General features: G+C 48.0%; 1 protein-coding gene and 1 pseudogene across 1 annotated transcript in view; both read left to right on the forward strand.

Annotated features, from left to right (window-relative positions):
- Window positions 1-8114, forward strand: part of LOC143028542 (uncharacterized) — a 9829-nt pseudogene extending 1715 nt beyond the window's left edge.
- Window positions 1-25000, forward strand: part of LOC143028541 (uncharacterized) — a 126838-nt gene that overhangs the window by 60853 nt on the left and 40985 nt on the right. The window lies entirely within an intron of this gene.

The raw sequence follows: 25000 nt of genomic DNA on the forward strand, positions 1-25000 counted from the left end.
TTTACTTCGCGTGATATTTGCAGTATGGGGGTATGTATTCATTCAAATACATTGTACTACTCAATGTTTCTGATTTTTTTTTTAAGTTAAAAGAATTTATTTTTTATGAACAAATATAAAAGTTTGCGGGAGCTGGGGAGGGAGTGGGACGGCAGATACGTTTGTCATGCAAAGTACCATCCTTTCTAGACAGCGGGTCACCTATCTGCGTCCTCACTTACATCCTGGTTACCCAGATTTGTTCTGGGTATTCATAGATTAGCCGTCACGAGGCTCTACACAGACTCGCCGTCCAGAAAGTGTGTCATTTCGGTTGACAAGTGTTCACGCAGGTTCCCCCAGGAATTTCTGTGCGTGATTGTACACCAGGGTGTCTTCTTCTTGGTAATGGGTCTTGGGTATCCAGATGCTCTGGGTATCAGTATGGGGTGATGTGGGTCAACGCACGGGACTGTGGTAGGTGGGTGGCTGGTTACTACCTTGCTTTGAAGCACCAGGACGAGGCCCGTGGAAAGGGCGAAGGGCCGGGAACAGAGGGCGCCTGGTTAAGACCCGAACAGACGGCCCGGGTAACCTCTCTTATCTGAACCCCGTTCGTGTCTGCAGCCCGTCACTGGGTCAGAACCCTCCCTCCAGGGCCGCAGTGGTTCCTCCTGGGGATCCCTGTAGTCTCTGGGGGTCCCTGAGGGTCTCTTGCTGCTTCAAAGAGGGTCCACGAACCGGAGATCACTTGTAGCTCATGGATGCAACACGATTCGTTTTGACTGAGGAAAGGATCCAGGGGGCCAAGGGTTTGGTGGGGGAGGGGGGTTAGGAATTGGTGTCGTTCGGGTCTTCGAGGATGGGAGAGAGGACGAGTGCCAGGTGGGACATCGCGCGGAAGGGAACAGTGGCACTCTCTCATTGAGTGCCACTCCTTCATGATGGGAGGAGGACAGAGGTCGACCAAGGCGCTAGTTGGAGTGAAAGGGACACCCTTCCTCCATAAAGAGGAGATCTGACCCTCTCACAGCCCAAGTGCTTGTTCTGCCTGCCATCAGACGATTTTATTCAACTGAGGAACACCTTCACCCCCTCCCTTACTCTGTGGAGGATAATTGGTTCATTACAGTCACGTGATGTGACCTGAAAACTCCACATCATTTTATTCTCATAATGCCGGTGTTACACTATGCGGATGCAGCCAGACAATGTGCAAGTTAAATTATTTTAATAAAATCACCTGGCGACAACAACCAGAGATTTATATAACGACCACTATCTTCCCGTGGTTGGGATACTCCCATAACCTTTCGAGTCTAATAACTCATAAGAGAGTCTTTGCTATGACCGACAATAAGCCGCAACGGCGGTGCCGGACAGTGTGACACCGGCCTAATGGGGGAAAAGTTTAACCTTCTGCAGTGAGAAGGTTAAACTTAACTTCATTTAACCCTCTTCGCTGCGGTTGACGACTTGCACCTTTGCCCTGGGTGATGCCAGGCGATTTTTATTCGACCAAGGAAAAACTTTGGAACTTCTGGAGAAACTTCGGATGATGGAGTGACGTCACTGGATGCCTTTCTGTGGATGAGGGAACAACTTTGAGTAAATATCGGGAGGAAATGTCATCCTCCTATCTTTACTGCCGGCAGCCGATTTTATTACGATTGAAGGGCGGGATTGGTCGGGGGTGTCGGTCGACCGAGTCCCTGTTCAAACTAGGGTCCGCCCACTTCGGCCCGAATACAATTTAGTATCGAATGACGTTCACTTTAATAATATGCATCAAGTGCGTCGCATCGCCGAGACGGCCCTGCTTGATGAATCACTGTCATTACCAAGTGGTCAGCCAATTGGACGGAGTGCCAGTGCCAGGGGTAGCACACCAGCGCTTCTATTCTTAGGAAGAAAGGTGAGGCGTCTGTGTGCAGTCCTAGTGATTAGGTGATGTATTGACCCTTGCACATTCATGATGCTCAAGGTAGTTTACTTCTTGACCTGAATAAAATCGCCTGGCGGTAGCAGAAACAAATACATAATTGTGATTAACAGTAGATATACATACAAGTATAAATATATATATATATATATATATATATATATATATATATATATATATATATATATATATATATATATATGCACACACCATTTTTTGGGGGGAGGGGCGACCTCTGAACGACACATGACCCCCTTGGATCGAGACCCCATTCTGTCCCAAGTCCACCTTGACTAAAATCATCTGACGTCACGAACCGGGGCATTATGAACAAAAAAAAATCCCCTTTGAGGAGGTAATCATTGCTGCTGCTGCGAAAAACCAGTTGGTGAATCACGGGGAGTGATCAGAAAGCGCAAGACGGATGGCTGGTAGTGGTGGCGGCTGGCGGAGGCTTTGGGGGGACTAGGAAGAGGTAGGGGGGGTGGCCTCGGGGCTGCCAACAGTGTGGGCGTAAGGAGCAGCTAGCAGTGGCTGGTGCTTACCCCCCTCCTGTCCCCCTCCCCCTCCCTTCCCCTCCCCCTCCCTTCCCTCTCCCCCTCCCTTCCCCTCCCCCTCCCTCCCCTCCCTTCCCCCTCCCCTCCTCCCTTCCCCCTCCCCTCCACCCTTCCCCCTCCCCTCCTCCCTTCCCCCTCCCCTCCTCCCCTCCTCCCTTCCCCCTCCCCTCCTCCCTTCCCCCTCCCCTCCTCTCTTCCCCCTCCCCTCCTCCCTTCCCCCTCCCCCTCCGTTCCCCTTCCCCTCCTCCCATCTCCTGCCATTGTTTTAGACCAGGGATTTTTTTTTTCGTAATACATCGGGGTTGGGGTGTAGTGGGTGGAGGGCGGGTTCATATATGAGTTTGTAACATGGCAGTATTCATTAATGGCATGGCATGAGGTGGCCGTGTTCACTTTTGAAATCGTAGCGTCTACGTCTTCTGCACCTGCACTCCCTCTGAAGTAAAGATCGCCAAATAACGGCTCGACGCGGGAGCATTTTTGCTACATGACGACAGTAGAATTATTACCATACATTTATTCACTTAATTTTATTTATTCATTTGTTTATTTATGTGTTTATTGATTTATTTACAGTTATGATGGGTTTCTGGTTTGAGTATTTGGTCCATGCACTTAAATTCATGGGTTCGAAACCCTCCTAATGGAATTGATGCTCATTTATTTATTTTTTGTTTATTTATTCATTCATTTGCAAACTCGAGTAGGAGGCTAGTGGAAGGAACACCAGGGCTACAACCCCCCACTGCCAAATGTGTTGTAGCCCATCTCCCTCCCTCCCTTAACCCCCTTCTGTAGCAGGAGGAGGCACTTTCCCTTAATCTTTTGGCTTCTGCCAGACATTCCTCTTTTGTGACGCCTCCCTCGGTACCGAGGAGGTAAAATCATACAGACACCAAGTAACATTAATTTGAAGGCAATTGCACCTGTTATGAGAACGGCTGAGACCATAACATCTCGTAAAAGAGAGAGGGTGTGAGAGAGTGAGATAGAGAGAGAGAGAGAAACTTCGAGTCTGTCTCCTTTGAGGTTGGGAAGAAGTTGCGAAGTTGTTGTGTTTCACGCGATGTAGAAAGTCGAACTTCAAAAACGATGCGCGCGCACTCTGGCGGATGGAGTTGTTGTTGTGTGGAAGGTGTGGGAGTGGACGAGATCCCTGGGGCACCTCGCTAAATGCGCACGCTCCTGCTCCTGCTCCTCCGAGCGTCGTTGCTAACGCGCGCGCGCGCGCGACACAAGACGCGTGCTTGGACTTAGTTTCTCAATATGTGCGATGGTTCGAGGTCACGGGATTACAGCACAAAGGATTAGACTGCCTTGCAGTCCGTGTGTGTGTGTGTGTGTGTGTGTGTGTGTGTGTGTGTGTGTGTGTGTGTGTGTGTGTGTGTGTGTGTGTGTGTGTGTGTGTGTGTGTGTGAGAGAGAGAGAGAGAGAGAGAGAGAGAGAGAGAGAGAGAGAGAGAGAGAGAGAGAGAGAGAGAGAGAGAGAGAGAGAGAGAGAGAGAGAGAGAGAGAGAGAGAGAGAGAGAGAGAGAGAGAGAGAATGCGTCCGCGCTTGTTTGTCTGTGAGTGTCTATGTGCATTTACCGAACTATATTTACCTTGATGAGCTTTACAGGGAAAGAGTTGTATTTGTATTATCACATCTCTATTTATTTTCTATTTGTTCAAAATTTAGACATTGATTGTGAACACTGTGAGGAACTTGAAGTAACGTCATCATTCAGACTTGACTAACATTACGGGTATGGGTTACACTGTTACACGATGTGTTGTCATTTGTACGTTGATGCCACTATGCTTCTTCCTTATTCTCCCTTCTTATTCGCTTCTTTCACATTTACCAGTGCTCCATTCTTGTTTCTTATTTCCCATTTCCTGGTTCTGATTCCCACCATCTCCTCCCTTTCTTGACTTTCCCCTTCTTTATTTATTTATGTATTTTTTCTGTTTACTTGTAATTTTTGTCTCCTTACGCTCAGTATTTACATAGAAAACTCGTTATAGTTAAGGTCTCATTCCTCCGGTTTGTGTGTACGTGTGTGTGTGTACGTGTGTATGTGTGTGTGTGTGTGTGTGTGTGTGTGTGTGTGTGTGTGTGTGTGTGTGGATGTGTGTGTATGTGTGAGTAACCACGGTCTTGGGTCGCATACTGGGCTCGTGATCTACAGCTATTATCCTCCTCGATGAGAGTTCGTAGACCGTATCTAAACCAGCCTATGGATGTGTGTGTGCGTAAGTGTGTGTGTGTGTGTGTGTGTGTGTGTGTGTGTCTGTGTGTTAAACAGGTGTTGTACGTGTGTTTTTGTGTCGCTGTACAAGTGCGTCAGTTTACGGTGGCTGCTAGTTTTGTTCGTCAACTAATGCATTCGTCAAAGACTCCTACCGTCAGCTGAATAAAATGGCTTGTCATTTAATGGAAGTCGGAACAAAAACTGAAGGACGTCAGTGTAGGAAAGAAATTAATTTATATTTTATTTTTTGCCTCTGTGTGTATGCATAGGTTCCTGTATCTGTATTTTTTTGGGTGCGCGAGCGCGCGCTTGTGTGTGTTTGTGTGTGTATGTGTGTGTGTGTGTGTGTGTGTTTGTGTGTGTATGTGTGTGTGTGTGTGTGTGTGTGTGTACCTGGTTTCGTACACTCCCCTGTTTTCATTTGTTGTAGGCTGTCCAAGCCTCCCACTTCACCTTTCTTGGGCGTAAAGTTCTTGAGAAATCCCCCCCAACTTTCTTTTCCACCCCCAAGCCCACCCTCTTCCTCCCATTTCCCTTTCTCACACCCTCCACCTTCACCTCCACCTCCTCCCCTCTCCCCACCACCCTTGAGGGCGAGGTGCTGTCAGCTACGGCGCCTCGGAGGCGGGACACCGAGATGTGACTGTCCATCCATGTCTCTCCTGCATGTGTAGTCTCCTTCCGTCCTGCTCATGAAAGGATATGCCTACTGCCGCTGTATATGTCCGTCCGTTCGTCTTCCACCAAAGGTTACTGGGGGGGGGGGGGACGCGTTCGACTTGTAGTCTCATGTCATTTTTCCGTTGTCTCTGTTTTTGTTGCCACACACTCTGGTACGCCCACTTTCGTCCATTCACACTCACACCCTCACTTACTGACTCCCACGTCCTACACACTGTTGCACACACACGCCCACGCACATTCATATTCACACTCACACTCAGTGATACTCTCATTTGATCATTCAAACACATACGCGCGCGCGTGCACACACAGACACACACACACACACAAGCGCGCGCGCTCGCGCGCACTTATATTCTAGGGCTAATTCAAGGAATGACCTCTTTTTCTTCGTCTTCTCCTCTTTCTGTTTATTCCTCGCCATCCTCCTCCTTCTCTCGTTGCTTCTATTTCTCCTGTTACCCCCCCCTTTCGCCCTCTTCCTGCTCCCTCCCTTCCTCCCCTGTAGGGTTAACTCTTACATCACCTCGTGCAAGTCATAGGTGACCTCATTCTTACGTCATGAACGTCCTCTTCCTGATCTGTGGAAGGAAACGAGAGAGAGCACCAGACACAAGTTCCGTAGCCGTGAATTGCAGTCTTTGTCGATGTCTGTTTCTTCAAAGAATTTATTTATTTGACCGCCCTTATTTTTTAGTCTGTTGTCATGTATGTATTTAGTTAGAAAGGAATCACAATCTCTCTTCATACCTGGAATTGATGGATTATTATTTTTTTTTTTTATATGAAATAAGTCCCGTAGTTGCAAATCGAAAGCGTTGTACGTATGCAGGCGGTGCTGCCAGGTGCCATAGAAGGTGACAATGGGCGTTTGTTGTGGAAGCAGGTGTTGCTCCATGTTATGCCAGGTCAGCACCACAGCGGTGCAGCCCCAGGATGTGTTGTCACAGGTTTCACATTATTTCGTTCAATGAACAGGAAATGCATTCGCCCTGACCAAACCTTTTGGGAATGTGTGACAAGACTTATTGTCACGGGTTTTCCTGTCGTCAATGTCGTCTGCAAGGAGTTGGAGGGCACGAGCATCCTGGATCACTTATTGTTAGGAATTTCATAGGAACGCTTAGGATCGTAGTCAAGAACATTTACTGTGTGGTATTAACCCTTCGACTTGGTTGCCGGGGTGGGGTGGGGTGGGGAAAAAGAGGTTCCTCGACTGAATAAAATAATCGGGCGACAGTCGGAACAAACGTGAATATCAGTTATAGGTGCTACGTGTCTCAGGGCTCTAGAGGCCAATGACATTCCATGCCGTTTCTTTGAGGTCATTTTTCGCGAAGAAGCCCTCACACCACGTGACGTCATAAGGAGATAATGGTTGTTATGCAGAGTGTCATGCAACGCCTTGCCCCTAGCTGTCCGGGTCTGGAGGAACCGGGAGGCTATAGGACACCCGGGAAACGTGTGTGTGTGTGTGTGTGCGTGTGTGCGTGTGTGTATGTTGATAACTCACCCCTTTTCTTAGCGGAAGGGGAAATTTTCAAACGAAACCATATTAAAGGTTACACCATCATCTCACCTTGCAGAGAGATCAGTGTCTTCTCTTACCTTGAGCCATAAGTGAAATACTCTCAGTTCGTTGACCAGAAACCTGAAGGCGTGCAAAAACTTTGAGTGAGCGTAAGTACCTCGCGAACTGAGGCCTTCTTCCCGGAAACTCCCCCGAAGTCGAGTTCGTGAAGCCTGACATGCTCGAGAACAATGGTGGGGCAGGTCATGGTCGAGGACGAGTACACTATCAACGTCAAGCTGCGGAGGCCGCTCGACGCGTCTTACCCGCTGCAGCCCATCATTGACCTGGCGGGAGACACCCCGGTCATCACTCTCACGCCGCCGCTCAACGCCAACTTGACCCACGCCGACGCTTCCCACACCGTCAATGGCCTCAGGTCGCAGTGGAGCATCAACCCGAAAGACGGGGTCACGTCCTCGGGTCCGTGTCTCTCGGCCGAGAAGAGCTCCGCGGTGACCCCGTGGCAGGGACGGAAGGGGATCGCGATGGGCGCGGCGACCTCGGCGGGTGCTCCTCCTCCCGGGTCGATCGTCGTTCGAGCTCCTCCTATGGGCGGCGGAGGCGGAGTCAACGGCAACAACACCCAGCGGCACTCGACGAAGTGCAGCCTCATGCTCCAGCAGCCCGGGTCACCGTCACCGCCGATCCAAAGGATCTCTTCCAGCTCCCCGGTCTCAACGGCCTTCTCCTCCTCTTCCTCGGTAGTTGATTCCCCGTCGGCGCTGTCAGTCCGACTTCCTCTCGTGCAGGTCTTCGCGGATGACAACTCTCTTGTGGCGAAGAATCAATTCCAGGCGCCAGACATTGGACAGAACGAGAACACCCTTTCCTTCAAGCGAGGCCTGTCCTCGGGCGGGGAAGACGAGAACAGCCGCAAGTCGGAGACTTCGCAGGGAGGACGCCGCCGGCAGCAGGAGCACAAGCGATCCGACAGCGGGTCTCTCTTCGTGCCCCGCATCCAGGAGCACTGTCCAGCCGCCGAGGGCTCCTTGTACATCGCCCCGGTGAACGAGAGCGAGCGCTGGGACAAGAAGAAGGAGATGCAGATGGTCCCCGCCAAGGGGAACTCGAAGAGGCACCTGCGCAGGCCCCAGAACGACGAGAACGCCAAGCCCGCCAGCCACCAGGAACCTCCAACTGCCGTTCGACGTGAGCGGCGCCGCGGAGTCGTCTTCGATCTCCCCAGCGAGGACGAGGAGGAGACCTCGGGGCGGAGATGGCCCGAGGCCCCAAGTGTCCACTCGCCCTCGGTGGAGCCTCGCTCGCCTACGCATGAGGAGGCGCGGGCTGTGGTCATGAGAATCTTGGAGTCGCACCTCCAGGAGGCCGCCGAACGCTTTGCCCTCGAGAACCAGAACTGTTGCCCTGAGGACTACATCGAAGAGGAAGACGAGGAGGAGGAGGAGGAAGAGGAAGAAGGATACGACTGGCAAGAGGGTTACACTGGTGAGGAAGAAGACGAAGAAGAGGACGACTATTTCTCCGCAAGGGGCTTGAGTTCTTCCACGACTTCGAGTGCGAGTCCCGGTGTGAGCGGAAAGCCCTTTACCTTCTACACGGAGAAGAGAAGACATACGAGCGACGACACGAGCTACGAGTCGTCCCTCTGCACATCCCCGACAGGTAAGCAGCCAGTGTCCCTTGCTAGGGCGTCCTGCGACAGGAGGGAGGAGGAGGAGGGAAGGGAAGAAAATGAGGTGAGCGGGCAGGTTTTTCTTCTTTTCTTTTCTTCCCAGAAGCCTTTTTATGCATGTGATAAACATTGAGTTAAAACTCGGACCTTAAGATAAGTCTTGTTCCATTTCTCACGTGAATTTGCTTTTGTTAGCTGTATCTAGATTAACCTAATCTAACTTACCTGACCTACCTAATCTAATGTACGTAAACTTCTAACGCTTCTGGAAGATCATGAACATTTTTACCATTGAGGTCTGAGTTGGTTATGCACTGAATGCAAGTCATTCTGAACCTTTTGAACGCTGTCTGGAACAGTATGGATTTTAGTTCCTGCTGTGGCCAGACCACCACCACCACCACCACCACCACCACCACCAACACCACTACTACTACTACTACTCCTATTACCATCATCACCACTACCATCACCATAACTACCACCATCACTACCACTTCCACAACTACCACTACCACACCACCACAACCGCTAATGTTACCACTGTCACCACCACCATCAGCACCACCACAATCAACACCACCACAATCAACACCACCACAATCAACACCACCACAATCAACACCACCACCACCATCACCACCACCATCACCACCACCACCATCAACACCACCACCACCATTAACACCACCACCATCAACACCACCACAATTAACACCACCACCACCATCAACACCACCACAATCGACACCACCATCACCATCAACACCACCACCACTATCAACACCACCATCGACACCACTACGCCTGTTCTTATCCTACGAGTAAGCAATATCACAATACAAATCTCAATACACAACCTCAATTTGGCACCATTATCTCCCCGAGACCTGCCATTTCCACCTAATCTAACATTGCCACCACCTCAAACAATGTTCTTCCTACACCACCACCACCATTAACCTCATTGCCACCACCACCACCGCCACGTCTGGGAAGTCCATAAATGCTATAATTAACCACATTTGCCACACGTCTTGCCTGCCACCCATAATCACCACTACCACCAACTCCACCACCACCCACACCTCCGTGACCAGCAGTACCATCATCATCTTCACCACCACCACCAACTTCACCGTCACTGCCAGCACAGTATCCCCTCCTCAACCACGTCACACCATCACGCCTACTGTGAATCGAACCCCATGATGGTTACGTGGAAACGGAAGCTGCTGTTTCCTTTCCGTGCAGCTGCTGCTGCTGCTCATTCCGCGATCTGGTGCTGCTATATTTAGATCCATACGACCTGTCTCCATACCTGAGCCAGACGCTTTGCCTCTAGTGTGAAAAACCAATGACCGAGTGTATGAAATATTTCACAATTCTTCGTTTCACTTCGTACTTTATTTCCAAAAATATCCCCGGGCGAACGTGAAGGCACATAGTACACCCAATCCTAGAAAACGCTGACATACTTTACGGGTGTTTATCCTGGCTAGAAAGAAGCTGCTTTGTCCACGGACCCTGGCCTGAAATGAGCCTCATTTACTCATTGGAGCGCGACCCACCGCAATTGAGAACGAGGTCACGCAGGCGGTGTCAGCGGTGTGCCGGCGCATCATGCGTCCGCTCTTTGACGTGTCAGCTCTGTGTCAGCTCAAGGTGGACACATCAGCCCTTGTGTACGTTGCGGTGGCTGCTCAAAGTTGGCATGTCACCCGGGGTGGACGACAGCGAGGCGAGGCGAGGCGAGAGCTGGATCACCTGTTAACGCCCCGACACTGACGCCGCCTCGTGCCTGTTCAATCTGCGCCTCGCTCACAACCCCCATCTCTCTCTCTTCTCTCTCTTCTCTCTCTCTTCTCTCTCTCTCTCTCTCTCTCTCTCTCTCTCTCTCTCTCTCTCTCTCTCTCTCTCTCTCTCTCTCTCTCTCTCTCTCTCTCTCTCTCTCTCTCTCTCTCTATTCCTTTTTTTCTCTTGCCATTCTCTCCCTTATCTCCTCTCTCTATATTTATCTATATATATACTGTATATATATTTCTTCTCTTGTCTTTCGCTTCTCGTCACTCTTTTCTCTTTTTCCCTCTCTTTTCCCCTCTTCTCCCTTTTCTCCTTTCCTCTTCTCTCTCTCTCTCTCTCTCTCTCTCTCTCTCTCTCTCTCTCTCTCTCTCTCTCTCTCTCTCTCTCTCTCTTTCTCTCTCATAACACTTGGCAAAACGGGCACATTGCCTAATGTATCAACACCGCTCGCCGCCTTAAGCCCCCCTACCCCCACCCGCACTCCTGGGTCGGTCTCTACCTCCCTCTCCCCTCTCTCATTCTCTTCTCTCTTTCCTCCCCACTCTCTCCCTCCCTCCCTCTCTTTCTCCCCTGTCTCTCCCTCTCTTTCTCTCTCTATCACTCTCTCACTCTCTCTCTCTCTCTCTCTCTCTCTCTCTCTCTCTCTCTGATTTCTCTAAATCCCAACCTCTCCCCCACGCCTACCCCACCCCACCCCACCCACTCTCCAATAGGCACCTAACCACAGTGACGGGTTGGGTTGAGGCGGAGATGGGTTGGGATGAGAGAAGTCATCGTCAAACCGCCAGAGGACGTTGGTGGGAAGCGGGGGGGGTGAGTGGAGAGAAGGTGGAGTGAAGAACTCAGAAGTAATGGGAAATGGACAAAAGGGATAAAGGAACGGGGGGGAAAGGGAAAGGAGGGAGGGATGGGGGGAACGAAGGATGAAATTGAGGAATAGGCGATCAAGGATTTGGAGGATGGAGTAGGAGGAGGAGAGAGGGAGGGAGAGAAAATGAGAAGATCAAAGGCTTGGATGCAAATGACAGGGAGGAGGAAAGAGAGAGAGAGAGAGAGAGAGGAAAGGAGAAACGAAAGAGGAGGAGGAGGAGGAGGAGGAGGAGGGTGAAGTGTGCCTGTAAGACTCACGATCCGCTTGGAGGTATGCCAACTACCTCCTCCTCTCCTCCTTCTTCTTCTCCTCCTCCTCCTCCTCCTCCTCTCCTCCTCCTCCTCCTTCTCCTTCTCCTCTCCTCCTCCTCCACCTCCTTCTCTCCTCCTCCTCCTCTCCTCCTCCTCCTCCTCCTCCTCCTCCTCCTCTCCTCCTCCTCCTCCTCCTCCTCCTCCTCCTCCTCTTCCTCGTCCACCTCTTCCTCTTCGTCCTACTCCTTCTCTTCCTGTTCTTTCTCCTTCTTCATCTCTTCCCCATCTCTTCTTTATTCTTTTCTTCATTTCCTATTTCCTTTTCCTTCTCTTTCCTGCTATTTCTCCTCCTTTTCCTCCTACACGTGTTCCTCACCTCCTACTCTTCTTTATTCTATTTTCCTCCTCATCCTCCTTTTGCTCCTCCTCTTCCAACCCATCCTCCTCTTCCTCCTCCTCCTCCTCCTCCTCCTCCTGCTTCTCTTCTATTTCTTGCTCCTCCTCTTGTTGTTATTTTTTCTTCCTCCTCCTCCTCCTCGTATCATCCTCCGTTACCGTCGCCGCTGCTAAGAATCACCCTCTCCCCCCTTCCCTCCTCTTCATCACCCCTTACCTCTCTCTATCTCTCTCTCTCTCTCTCTCTCTCTCTCTCTCTCTCTCTCTCTCTCTCTCTCTCTCTCTCTCTCTCTCTCTCTCCTTATCTTCATCCCCCCCTACCTATCTCCCTCTCTCTCTCTCTACTCCCCTCTCTCCCTCTGTCTCACCTTTCCGACTTAAGCTACCCTGGCATTCGTTTGACATCAGCCAAAACAAAATGAGTGAAGTGTGCCGGTTTGACCCCCTCGGTGCCTGTGGGCGGGCTCGCTCGCTCTCTCTCTCGCGCGCGCTCTCTCTCTTTCTCTTTCCCGCTCTCTCTCTCTCTCTCTCTCTCTCTCTCTCTCCTCTCTCTCTCTCTCTTTCTCTTTCCCGCTCTCTCTCTCTCTCTCTCTCTCTCCCCTCTTCCTATTGGGGTTGCCGCCAGGCGATTAAATTCATCTGAGGCTGGACCCTGAAGACGTTGTTACGGCTGTCGCCAGGTGATTTTATTCAATGGAATAAACACCCTCACCCCCTCTGGCCAGACGAGTTTCGTGTCGCGTTGACGATTCATTTCATCGTGAAGTCATGTTCACACGTATAAAAAAATCGTCGCTTGTTGTTACCCAGCAGGAAGACTGTCCGAAGTGTGCGTGTGTGTGTGTACACGAGCGCGTGTGAATGTGCCAGTGCGTACGTGTAGGAAGAAGACGAAGAAAAGTCGACGATATTTGTTCTCGTGTGAAGATGACTACATAATTCTCAGCAATGATGGCCACGCTCCTTGCTATATAGCTAAATAAAAAAAATAAAAAAAATAGAATTATTCATTAAATGAAAATTAAATTAAAATGTGACTGAATGTCCAATTGGCCCCCCATTTGCAAAGGTGGGCTGAGCGTATTTCTCGTTAGGTCGAACATTACAACTGCGACCTCGTATTAATTAAAGGACTCGCTCGCCTCCTCACTCTACGACCCCCCGAAAGACACCACTCTCCTCCTCCTCCTCTTCTTCCTCTTCTCCTCTTCCTCCTCCTCCTCCTCATCATCATCATCTTCCTCTTGCCCTCTCCACCTCCTCCTCTTCCTCCTCCTCCTCCTCTTCCCTCTCCATCCCCCCTCCTCCTCCTCCTCCTCCTCCTACTCCTCCTCCTGTTCCCTCGCCATCCCCCCGTCATCTTCCTCCTCTTCCACCCAAGCTCGCTGTTCTTGGCTCTCCTCTCCGCTTCTAAATCTCGATGTGATGGTGTGTGTGTGTGTGTGTGTGGGAGGAGGGCGGGCGGGCGAACGGGGTGGATGGTGGAATGTTGTCAATCTGTTGGCAGAGCGGGAACGGTGCTGGTGGTGGTGGTAGTTGTGGTGGTAGTTGTTGTGGCATGGGTTACAATTATTCTGTGACTCGTTGTTGTTATTGTTGTTGTTGTTAGTTTAGGCAGTTCTCCACCTGTGGAGGAGGCCGCGGCGCCCCTCTCTATCAGTGCCACGCTCTCTATTAACACAGGGATCTCCTGGCTATGGTGGACAGGAAATTATTATTATTATTTATTATTATTATTATTATTATTATTATTATTATTATTATTATTATTATTATTATTATTATTATTATTATTATCATCATCATCATCAATTACTATTATTATTATTTATTATTATTATATATTATTATCATTATTATCATTATCATCATTATTATTATCATTATTATTATTATTATTATTATTATTATTATTATTATTATTATTATTATTATTATTTATTATTATAATTTTTTCAATCGGCAGACTAAACAAAGGCCTCTTGAGTTCGAGACCCAGCCTGAGTCAAGGAATGAATAAATAAATGAATAAATAAATGTCTATAGTTGGGTGAGATATGTACAGACTTGACGTCATTGACCTGAAGGGGTAAACATCTCTGCACCTTCGGGAGGGGGGGCAGGGTGAGGGAAGAGTAGATATCACTCAGTAGATAGTAGACGTGTCTACTGACTGACGTATGCGTGTAAATGAGTTCGGTATGTCGTGCAGAGCAGAAGAGAGCAGGTCCTAGCTGAGCAGAGCGTGGCCGCTCCGCCGCGCCGCGCCGCGCGTGGGCGCGCGCGCGCCAGCATTTGGCTCTGACGCCAGGTCACACGAATAGACGCATTGAAACAACGCCCAAACCCACCCACCCACCCACATTCCCTTATCTCCGCCCATGAACAGGGCGAGTGGGGGGAGGGGAGACGGAAGAGGAAGGGGAGAAAGAAGAGGAGGAGGAGGAGAAGGAGGAGGAGGAGAAGGAGGAGGAGGCAGGCCGACCCGGTGGAGGTTCTCAGGTAAGGGCGGCGGAGGGAAGAGGGACCTCTCTACCTTGCCCTGGGGGGGGGAAGGGAAGGAGGGAGGGGGATAAGGAAAGAGGGAGAGAGAGAGAAGGAAGGAGAGAGTAAAGGAAGGATAGAGGGAAATGAGGGAGGGAAGGAAGGATAGAGGGATTGAGGGAGGGAGGAGGGAGGGAACCTTAGAGGGAGGGAGGGGAGGATAGAGAGAAGGAAGGAGGGAGGACGGGAAGAAGTGAAGAATAGAGGGAAGGACGGAAGGAAATAGGCAGGAAAGGAGGATAGAGGGAGAGAAGGAAAGAGGGAGGGAGGAAAGGAAGGAAGGAGGGACACAGTCAAAGTACTTCGTTTAGAGTTCGAACATGAAGTTCATCATCGTCATCGGCGTCGACGCTTCCTCAGTAGACTGAGGATCATCAGGCGTTAGCCAGAATAACAGTATTAAAGGCAATAGAACCCATCCATCCCCCCTCACTCTTGCCGAAGGAGTTGATCAAAAGGCTAGTAACCCCCCCCAACCCTTTCTCCCCATGAAGACTCCCCTCCCACCCACCCCATTCCCCCATATACATTCCCTCCTTCCCCATTCCCCCATCTCTATTACCCCCTTTCTCGTTCCCCCTTACCCATTCCCCATCCCCATATCCCCCTTTCACGTTCTCCCCTCCCTCACAACCCCCTTTCCCGTTCCCCCTTCCCCCTCCCCCATACCTCCCTTTCCCGTCCCACCCTCCCCATTCCCCCTCCCCCACTCCCCCTTTCCCCATCCCCCTTCCCCATTCTCTCCTCCCCATTCCACCCTTCCCTATTTCTCCCTTTTCCATTCCCCACCCCCATTCCCATATCTCTATTTCCCCCTTCCCCTTTCCTCCCTTCTCCATTCCTCCCTTATCCATCCCCCCTCCCCCATTCTCTCCTCCCCATTCCACCCTTCCCCATTTCTCCCTTTTCCATTCCCCTCCCCCATTCCCCAATCTCTATTTCCCCCTTCCCCATTCCTCCCTTCTCCATTCCCCCCTCCCCCATTCCCCATATCCATTCCCCCATTCCCCCATCCCCATTCCACCCTTTCCCCACCCTCTCCTTCCCCATCTTGAAACGAATCGCACGATGACATGATAGTCACGTGTCGTGAGCCATAATAGAAAATGTGAGAAGCGTCACACACACACACACACACACCCCGTGCCGCGGCACACTTTATATATTTGATTTTAGCAGTCGTCGGAAGCTTTTTCGACGGAGACCCGAGCCTGAACGGGAGTTATATCGATCGCGACTCCCTTTTGTGCCGGGGGGGGGGAGGTCCGCCCCCCACATTGGTATATTTATACGCGCACTCACACATATCTACTGTATATGTGTATATATATATATGTATATATATATATATATATATATATATATATATATATATACATATATGCATGAGAAATCGCATAAACTCGTGATTCTAAATATGCGGAAAAACCACAACGCAAAAATATCAACTGGTGACCAAGCGCTTTCGTCTATTCAGACATCCTCCGGGTACATGAAGCCTGAGGATGTCTGAATAGACGAAAGCGCTTGGTCATCAGTTTAGCTTTTTCCTTGGTGGTTTTTCCCCATATATATATATATATATATATATATATATATATATATGTATATATATATATATATATATATATATATATATATATATATATGCATGAGAAATCACAAACTCGTGATTCTGAATATGCAGAAAAACCACCAAGGAAAAATATAAACTAATGTCCAAGCGCTTTTGTCTATTCAGACATCCTCAGGGTACATGTACCCTGTGGATGTCTGAATAGACGAAAGCGCTTGGTTATCAGTATATCTTTGTCCTTGGTGGTTTTTCCGCATATATATATCTATACATATATATATATATATATATATATATATATATATGTTTATATATATATATATATGTGTGTGTGTGTGTGTGTGTGTGTGTGTGTGTGTGTGTGTGTTTGTATATATATATATATATTATGTATATATATATATTATATATATATATGTATATATATATATATATATATATATATTATATGTATATATATATATAATATATGTATAGAAGGTACCCGTCGAAAAGACGGACGTCACCGAGTCATTGGAGGAAACCGTCAGATTTTTTTTTTTTTCCACTACCAAAGAGATGACTTGCGCCAGGCCTCCTCTTGCTGGTTCTGGGGTGACCTTCCCAGACGCGGTTTCCTAAGAAAACGAAAATTAATCTTCTTTGAGTAACGAGCGACGTTCCACCTGAAACAAGATGTCATCGTCGTAGTCATGGATCTCCCTGGTTGCTAGCGGGCCGGACTTGGCTGGCGCACAGGCGGTGTATGTCTCCATGCGCGGCAGACTGCGGTCTCCGTGCGCCCGCAGCTACGAAGGGCGCGGTCGGGCTGACGCGGCGGCGGCGGGCAGAGGCGCCTTTTTTTTTTCGCCGCAAATCTTCCCCGACCAGTGTGCGGCTGCTGGCGCCTCGAGGCGGTCTCGGCAGGACACGTAGTATCAGGCTTGGGCCTCTGACGTGGATGAAGCTCGGGGCGGGGATGGGGTTAAATAGAAGTAGTTCGTAAATCATACACGCATGTACACACACACACACACACACACACACACACACACACACACACACACACACACACACACACACACACACACACACACACACACACACACACACACACACACACACACACACACACACACACAAAACAATTAATTTGAAGCTAGGTATGTGTAACTGGAGAATAAGAGATAGGAGCCCACGAGCTCATTTCCTGTGTACTACAACTAGGTAAATAAAATCAAGTAAATAGGTAACACACAATCCTTAATCACCAACGGTTATACTTCTTCAGACACACACACATATACACACACTGAAATCGTCGTGTCTTAACCAAGCTGGATGAAATATGTAGAGTGGTGCATCATCGCCCAAGGTCACAAGGTCACAACTTCGCTCTGGGGACGTCCCGACCCAAACTGAATAAAGTCACCTTTCCTGAGTCAGAACTTGTTGTAGAGTGCGTCCTGACGGCGACGGGGACGAAGGGGTGGGGGGTGGGTTGGGCACATGAACCTGAAGGTCTCGTCCTTCTCGAAGAACCGGATGACGTACCCGAGGACGACGTCGAATTCCTGTGTCCTTCACTCGAGGAACCTGACCGGCGACCGTCGTTTACCAGCGTTTCTATCCATGTGAAGAGTCTCGCGGCGTACGGCAAACGAAACCCAGCCCTGCTCATTCCCGGGTCAGAATCCCGCCCAAGTATGGTCCTCGGTTCTCGAAATCCTAACCCGAGAACGTCAGGAGGACGAGGAGGACGGGCGCGCAAACGGGCGGGTGGGGGTGCGGCGGCTATGGGCAGAATGGGGCGGACCATCCACGAGGGAGGGCGGGAGGGGGTGGGGTGGGGGACGGTTCGGCCACAAACGAACGCGCGAAGTGAAAGGAGGACGCCCGGGGCCAGCACTAGGTGGCAGTAGTGTCGGAGGACAGGCCTAGCAGAGGGCCTTGTCGACACCCTGGGTAGGTGAAGGGGGGATGGGGGGTTGGGGAGCAAAAACTGACCCTCGCCGGTCCTAAAACGGACCAGAAATGCTCCCCTGGGGGGTAGTCCATAGACAGGAACTGGAGCCGTATTCTTGAAGGTCCCTCTGTGTGCCCGGAAATGACCCGCGATTTCTAGGCCCGGAGGGTCAGGGGTCCCGCATAACGTAATTCCCCCCGCTGCCAACTACCGGGGTTCGTGGAGGAGGGGTGGTTATGGCTGCCACAGAGACCAAGTGGGACCAGGGGGACCAACTGAGACCAAAGGGGACCAAATGGGACAAAGGGGACCAATCTGAATATGATCCCATTTAGTACTCATCATCCATCGTCCATACCCCCACCACCACCCATCAACTAAATAAAATCTTCTTGTATTAAATAGAGCTGTGTCTTGCTGCACTGCCTCTGACCCCAGCCGTGTGACGGGGGAGTGGGATGCTCCTTCATCCACGAGGTAGTTTGAAGGGAGGGACAATGAATATGCTTTTGAGTGGTTGTGGGATAAGTGGGTATATGCCTTGACACGGCCACCCCCATTATAGGGGGGAAAAGGCTTTTTGGTATATCTACGTATTAAATGGAAATCGGGGAGTACGTTAATGTAGCGATGGGGTTGGTACTTCACTGTCCATACGAAAGAATTATTCAAGAACCATTGTTATTTATTTAATTCTATCATATTCTATGGCTACCTCCTGTACAAGGGGGCAGGGAAAACATTGTTATATAGATAGATAAAGATTAATATTTTTTTATATTCTATTTTATTTATCATTTAGTTTTTTATTCAGTTATTTTTGGACGAGTATGAAAGAAGTAGAAATAGGTTGGAACAGGGTAGAGATATCAGAATGGCCAGAGACCTGGGTCTCTTCAAGAAAGAGTGAATAAAGTTCCCTAGACCAGAGACGGTGTTCCTCGCCGAAAAGAACAGAATATAAACAACCCATGTTGCAGAAATGGTTTTAGATTGTATCACGGGAAATATCACATCACCCTCAAACGTCATGACCAATTCTAGTGCAGCATCACTCACAATTCATGTCTTCATGAAACCTCAACAATGGATTCAAAAGACAAAGCTCCAATACCCTTAATAATAAGATTAGCAGTGACGTGAATGTATTCTGTTTACGGAGCATCGTTGGATAACCTTTAAGGCTTCTTGTGACTGTAAACCGCTATAGTTATGTATCACAGTTGCGACATTTTTTCCAGAAATAGCGATGATGATTACCGAATGTTGATTGCACAACCATGACTACAATTTGTCGGGATAATCTTGTCTTTCAACAGTTGAGATACAGTGTTACACAAGCGTGTGTATTGTGTGTGTGTGTGTGTCTGTGTGTGTGTGTGTCTGTGTGTGTATATGCAGGACATAGGAGAGCAAGGTGTTTACGAAAAGAGGTGTAGTTTCCTTTATTGGGTGTCGCTGAGATCCCCATGTTTTGCGCAGACGTGGCGGGCGGCGTCGTGAAGCCTGTCATCATCCCTCAAGGAATGAACTCTCCCCCCACCCTGGTTTTAAGGGGGGAAATCAGCAGCAATCATAGGTAGACCACAAGGGTGGATGATATTTCAGTAGAAATTGGTTCCCTTCCTTAGACTCTATATATATATATATATATATATATATATATATATATATATATATATATATATATGTGTGTGTGTGTGTGTGTGTGTGTGTCTGTGGTGTGTGTGTGTGTGTGTGTGTGTGTGTGTGTGTGTGTTTGTGTGTGTGTGTGTGCGTACTCGCTTTACTGTCGTAAAAGCGTGATTATTAGGTAAGACTACCCTACAATGCAAATAAAAAGAACTCCAAATGTAATATTTTCTTTCCTGGCTTTATCTGAAAGGTAAATTCTGAGGAGTTGTTTGGCTCGTGCCCAGCGCCCCAAAAGTAGGCAGTTATCGGAGACGGTCTTACCTCAAAGACAGACAGTCAAGGGACATGAGATGCTTTAGTGCCTTGCTGGTTCAGATATGGCCTATCTGATTTTGGGTCAGTCTACATATAGCCGTGTGTACAGATCGTTGACTTACCTTAAGATTCTGTGTAAAAAGATAAAAGATGAATAAATTGACTATGTAATGTAAGAAATGTCTTATTGTAATGTCATATCTGAAGGAACACTTTTTTGTGTATCAGTGAAATTATTATTATTATTATTATTTCATTACTTTCTTTGTAAATGTCACTGTCACTCTTAAGTGCGGCTTTTAGCCGACTCTCAAGTAACCATTATTTACTGGCAGCTTTGATATTGTCATTGTATTTATTGTTGGCAAATAATGCATCTCCTTTGCTTTCAATATTACCAAATATCCTGTGTAACTTTCTATTTTCTCTAGTAACAATTTAAAATCACTTCCACAAGGATAGAAGCGCTGGTAAACTACAGTCCATAACAACAATAACAACCTTTCATTGTTTGAAATATTTTCAGTAGATATTCATTGTATTGGATGTTTCCAAAGGCATGTTTGGAGGCTTGGAGTGGAGTACCTCAGAGTCATCGCCTCTTCTGGTGAAGTGTCACTCGAGTTGTCCGATTAAAATGGCATCATGCACTTGGCCTGCATTGCACCGGTTCTTCTGAACTACACATCGTACCTGATGTGTATAATATCATGGCAGACTGAGGGACCATTATGCAAAGCATCACTGATGAAGAGACTGGATGATTGGACGTGGTGTCATAGCACCAGTCTTGCATTTATTACTACCCTTTAGTGTCACTTTGCCCGGCAAACATTAACCCACTTGATCTGTGGCAGTAGTTATGAGGACCTCCACTCCCCACTCGAGAAATAGATTTGAAAATTAATGTGACACTTTCAGACACTCTTAAATATGTGCCCGTGCAAGAACAGGATTAGGAAAAGTAACAACTTATACACCAGCTGTGATATCACTACTGTATTTGTGGTTTGGTGGTTTGCGTGTATGTATCAGCATCATTTTGAACAATGTTCTTCTTCTTTTCCAGGTGAGCATTGAGCGTGTAGGTCTTCGCTAGGTGGCAATGCAGGTAAGATGGTACAAATCTTAACAAACCACGAACATAGTATTTTTTTTCATGCATCAACACACTTCAGCCTGTAGCGTTAGGTCGTCCCGTTTTCGCTTGCGTCAGGAGTAAAATGTAAACAAAAACTGCGCACGACATGACGTCAGGTCGATCACCTTCAACAACGACGATAGGGGCACCGTGTCATGTTTGTATACGTCATGTATCACAACTTCCTTCTTTTTTACATCACAACTTGTCCCCCTCCCCCTCCCCTCCGTCCCCTCGAAGGAGGGCTGAAAATTTTTCAAAACAGAGGGCAGATATTGTCTTTTCCTTTATTTTTATTTTCCTCTCCCCCTCGAAGTTCTGTGAGCAGCCTGACTTTAGATATCTTGAGAAGCAGCACTTGCAAAATCGGGCCTGAGATGTGACGCAACACTAGTAATTATACACTGACATGTGTACACACAGAGAAATGCACTGGTGAATATGCATGCGTGCATGCCATGTGAATACATAAACTGTACGTGCGTGTGTGCGAGAGAGAAAGAGCCTGCACGTTTTCTTAAACTGCTGCCTCCTCCTCATTTTCCTGTTCGTACGTAAAGGAGGTCAAAACCAGACCAGACCTCTCTCTCTTCACAATTTGGTTACATTTTGCCACCGGGGGTTGAGGGAATCCCCGGCCGGGGGCTGGCCGGCATTTCCTCTCGAGACTTCAAAGTCAAATTTCTTCCCATTTACTCCAATTCGTAGGTTGGAGTCGACCGCCATCTTTAGTCGCTGTTCACACCTGTTTACAGCATAGCATGTTAACGACATCCATCCATATGTATCCTTTCCTTTCAATTATATATATATATATATATATATATATATATATATATATATATATATATATATATATATATATATATATATATATATATATATATCCACGACCACTTCCTCCCATGGTCTATCCTGAAGATAAATGCCACAACACTTTTTTATGTATTTATTCTTTGATTTATTTATTTTATTGATCTATTTTTACTGCAATACAGTTGGCATACAATATTTTTCCCAAAGTCGCCACATGTACATGTGTATGTGTACGCTTTATTCAATTTGATCTGTCGAAAGATGTTATGCAGTACAGAGTCGCCGGACATCAGCCTGATGGGGTCCCGGTCTCTGGGGACCATCTTCAAAGCACATCCCTCTCTCTCCTCCTCCTCCTCCTTCTCTTCCTCTTCCTCCTCTTCCTTCCCCTCCTCCTCTTCCTCCGCCTCCTCCTCTTCCTCCGCCTCCTCCTCTCTCTACCCAGAACAGAATTTAACAACTACGTTCGTCAATCGAAATTCCATCCTTTCTGAACGTCGAGTTTGTGTAGAACGCAGCAACAGCTAACACACGAACATCTACGACAAAACCGTGTGACCAAAGGATGACCAGGTCGGTGCACAGACGAGAGAGTCGCCGTCTAGAAAGGGTGGAGACTGGATTGACCTGTGCGTGCAGCTTACCCACCCACCCCACCCCACCCCTCACCTCTCAACCCTACGAACTTTTGTGATTCACTGTACATCTGAAGGTACAGCGGGCGTTGCCTTTCCCCTACAGACCAGAATCCCTTAGAATTCTGTTAGGATTGAAACTTAATCTCCACACAAAGAAGAACGTTGATATTTTCCAACGTCTACTTTCCCTCCGTTACTACCCTCCTTAAGCATCTCCATTACCGTCTATATGACTCCTCAAGGATAGAGGCGCCGTAGCATGACGTCACGCCTCATGCGGGCATCTTGGCAACCAGGCTCTCGTCCCATGTCGCCGCAGGTGGCTCCTATCAGCCAGGTGGCTCCTATCAATCAGGTGGTTCTTGTACGTAGGTTGTAATCACCTTTAAATATTTCATGGGCCCCTCATGACACGCTCTGTATACATTTCTCTACGTTAGTTGTCTTAGAAAATTATATTTTATTTATTTATTCGTTTATTTTTATTTATTTATTTATCTTTATTGGTAGAAATGCACTGGTGTAATGAAAATGGGTTACATGGGAGGAGTTCAATTGAACAAGGGATTTTTGGATTCAGGGTTGGAATTTGATACGTAACAACCACATATCCCTTACTGTATCCGGGAGCCTAGCAGGTTTTAATGAAAGTGTAATTACTGCTCAGGATGAGACTAAAGAACTGAATAATATGATGTAGTATATACTGTATGACTCATTCTATTTTCATCAATGTGCACGTGTCGTGATGGATGCGGTCTTTGTCTCTTTATTTACTTATCGTTTCTTTCGTACGTTCTTTTCTTTCGTTCATTCCTCAGCTCCCATGAACTTCGACTCTTTCCAGAATGTAGTGTTGGATATCAGAGCATTTAAGTATTTGGTTGTGGCTTGCGTCAGTCGATTTTATTCTTCATGGAGGGCCTCTCAGCGCAAGAAGGGCGTGAACTTTGACGTCCCGTAAGCAAGATTCCGTGCCGCCAGACGATTTTATTAAATTCAAATAGCAGAAGATTAAGAACATAATAATGGAAGAGACTGGAAGAGACCATAAGGCCTACACTAGGCAGTTCCGTATCTATTACCACCTCTCATCCCCATTCATAAAGTTATCTAATCTTCTCTTAAAACAAACAAAAGTTTCAGCGCTCACTAACTACATGGTTACTAAATCTGTCCCAATTCTCGCCTTTTTCCCTCTTAGACCTAGATTTGTCCAATTTTAACCCATTGCTACGAATCCCACCGTGTTATCTTAATCTGATGACCTTGCCTGCATCACCCTTATTAAAGCCCTTGACCCATTTGAATACCTCTAATAAGTCACCCCTCTCTCTCTCTATGCCTTCCCAGAGAGTGCAAGTTAAATGTTTGATACGAGTTTTAGTGGTTGAAGTAAGAGTGGCAGGGGGGTGACGATGGGCGTTGTGTGGCATTCGTAATCGGCACACGTGTGGGGGGGGGGGCCCTCCACACGCTCATTAACAACCGCGCCTACTTCCTGTACACTGGCCTTGAGGCTGATTTGTGTATGTGTGTGTGTGTGTGTGTGTGTGTGTGTGTGTGTGTGTGTGTGTGTGTGTGTGTGTGTGTGTGATTCACCATTCACCATGGTCTTGGATCACGTGTTGGACTCTTGATCGACAGCTATTACCCCCTCCCGGATGAAAGCTCAGAGTTCATATATGATTGATCTGTGGGTAATGCTGTGACCTTACAAGCACACACACACACACACCCAACACACACACACCCAACTCCCCGCCCACGAGAGTTGGAGTAATGACTCGCAGCGCAGTGATACTGAAATTATGTCAGCTATGGGCGGGATTCGAACTCGGACCGCTTTGGCAGCGGTTGCGAACGTTACCACTGCTACACTGTGTGTTTGTGTGTCCCTTAACCCCTTTACTTTGTTGACAAACTTACAATATTATATTTTGTCTAACGCCCGACGATTTTATTCAGCCAGGGGGCGATCTAAACGTGGTTTTCACCGATCGAGACTCTTGGCCCGAATGCTCCCGTCCCTCGGCTGAATAAAATCGCTTGGTGGTAACAAAAAAAAAGTGTTCAAAGTGCGTAAGGGGTTAATGTCAACAGGGCAGGTCGCAGGCAACCCACTTTCGAATTGTTTGTGTATTGGCGGCAGCAACTTGTGTTTAATTATTTTGACTGCATGCGCGCGCGTGTGCGTGCGTGCTGCCTGCCTGCCTGTTTGCTTGCTTGCATGCCTTCACAGTTAGTGGCCGGGAGACTCACGGCCGCTGTGCCAAGACTTCAAAGCTCGCGTGGGAGTGTATACGTGTTTTGCCCAAGTGCTGGGTTTTTTTTTTTTTTTTTTTTTTTTTTTTTAGCTTGCCCGGTGTTACATCAGTCGAGGACAAGAGCTGAGAACTCCTGGAATTTCTTTTTTTTTTTTTTTTTTTTTTTTCTTTTTTAAGACTTACCCGATGTTATATCAGTCG

Source organism: Oratosquilla oratoria, chromosome 9 (assembly GCF_046742065.1).
Source record: "Oratosquilla oratoria isolate Oo_2021 chromosome 9, ASM4674206v1, whole genome shotgun sequence".
Lineage (NCBI taxonomy): Eukaryota > Metazoa > Arthropoda > Malacostraca > Stomatopoda > Squillidae > Oratosquilla > Oratosquilla oratoria.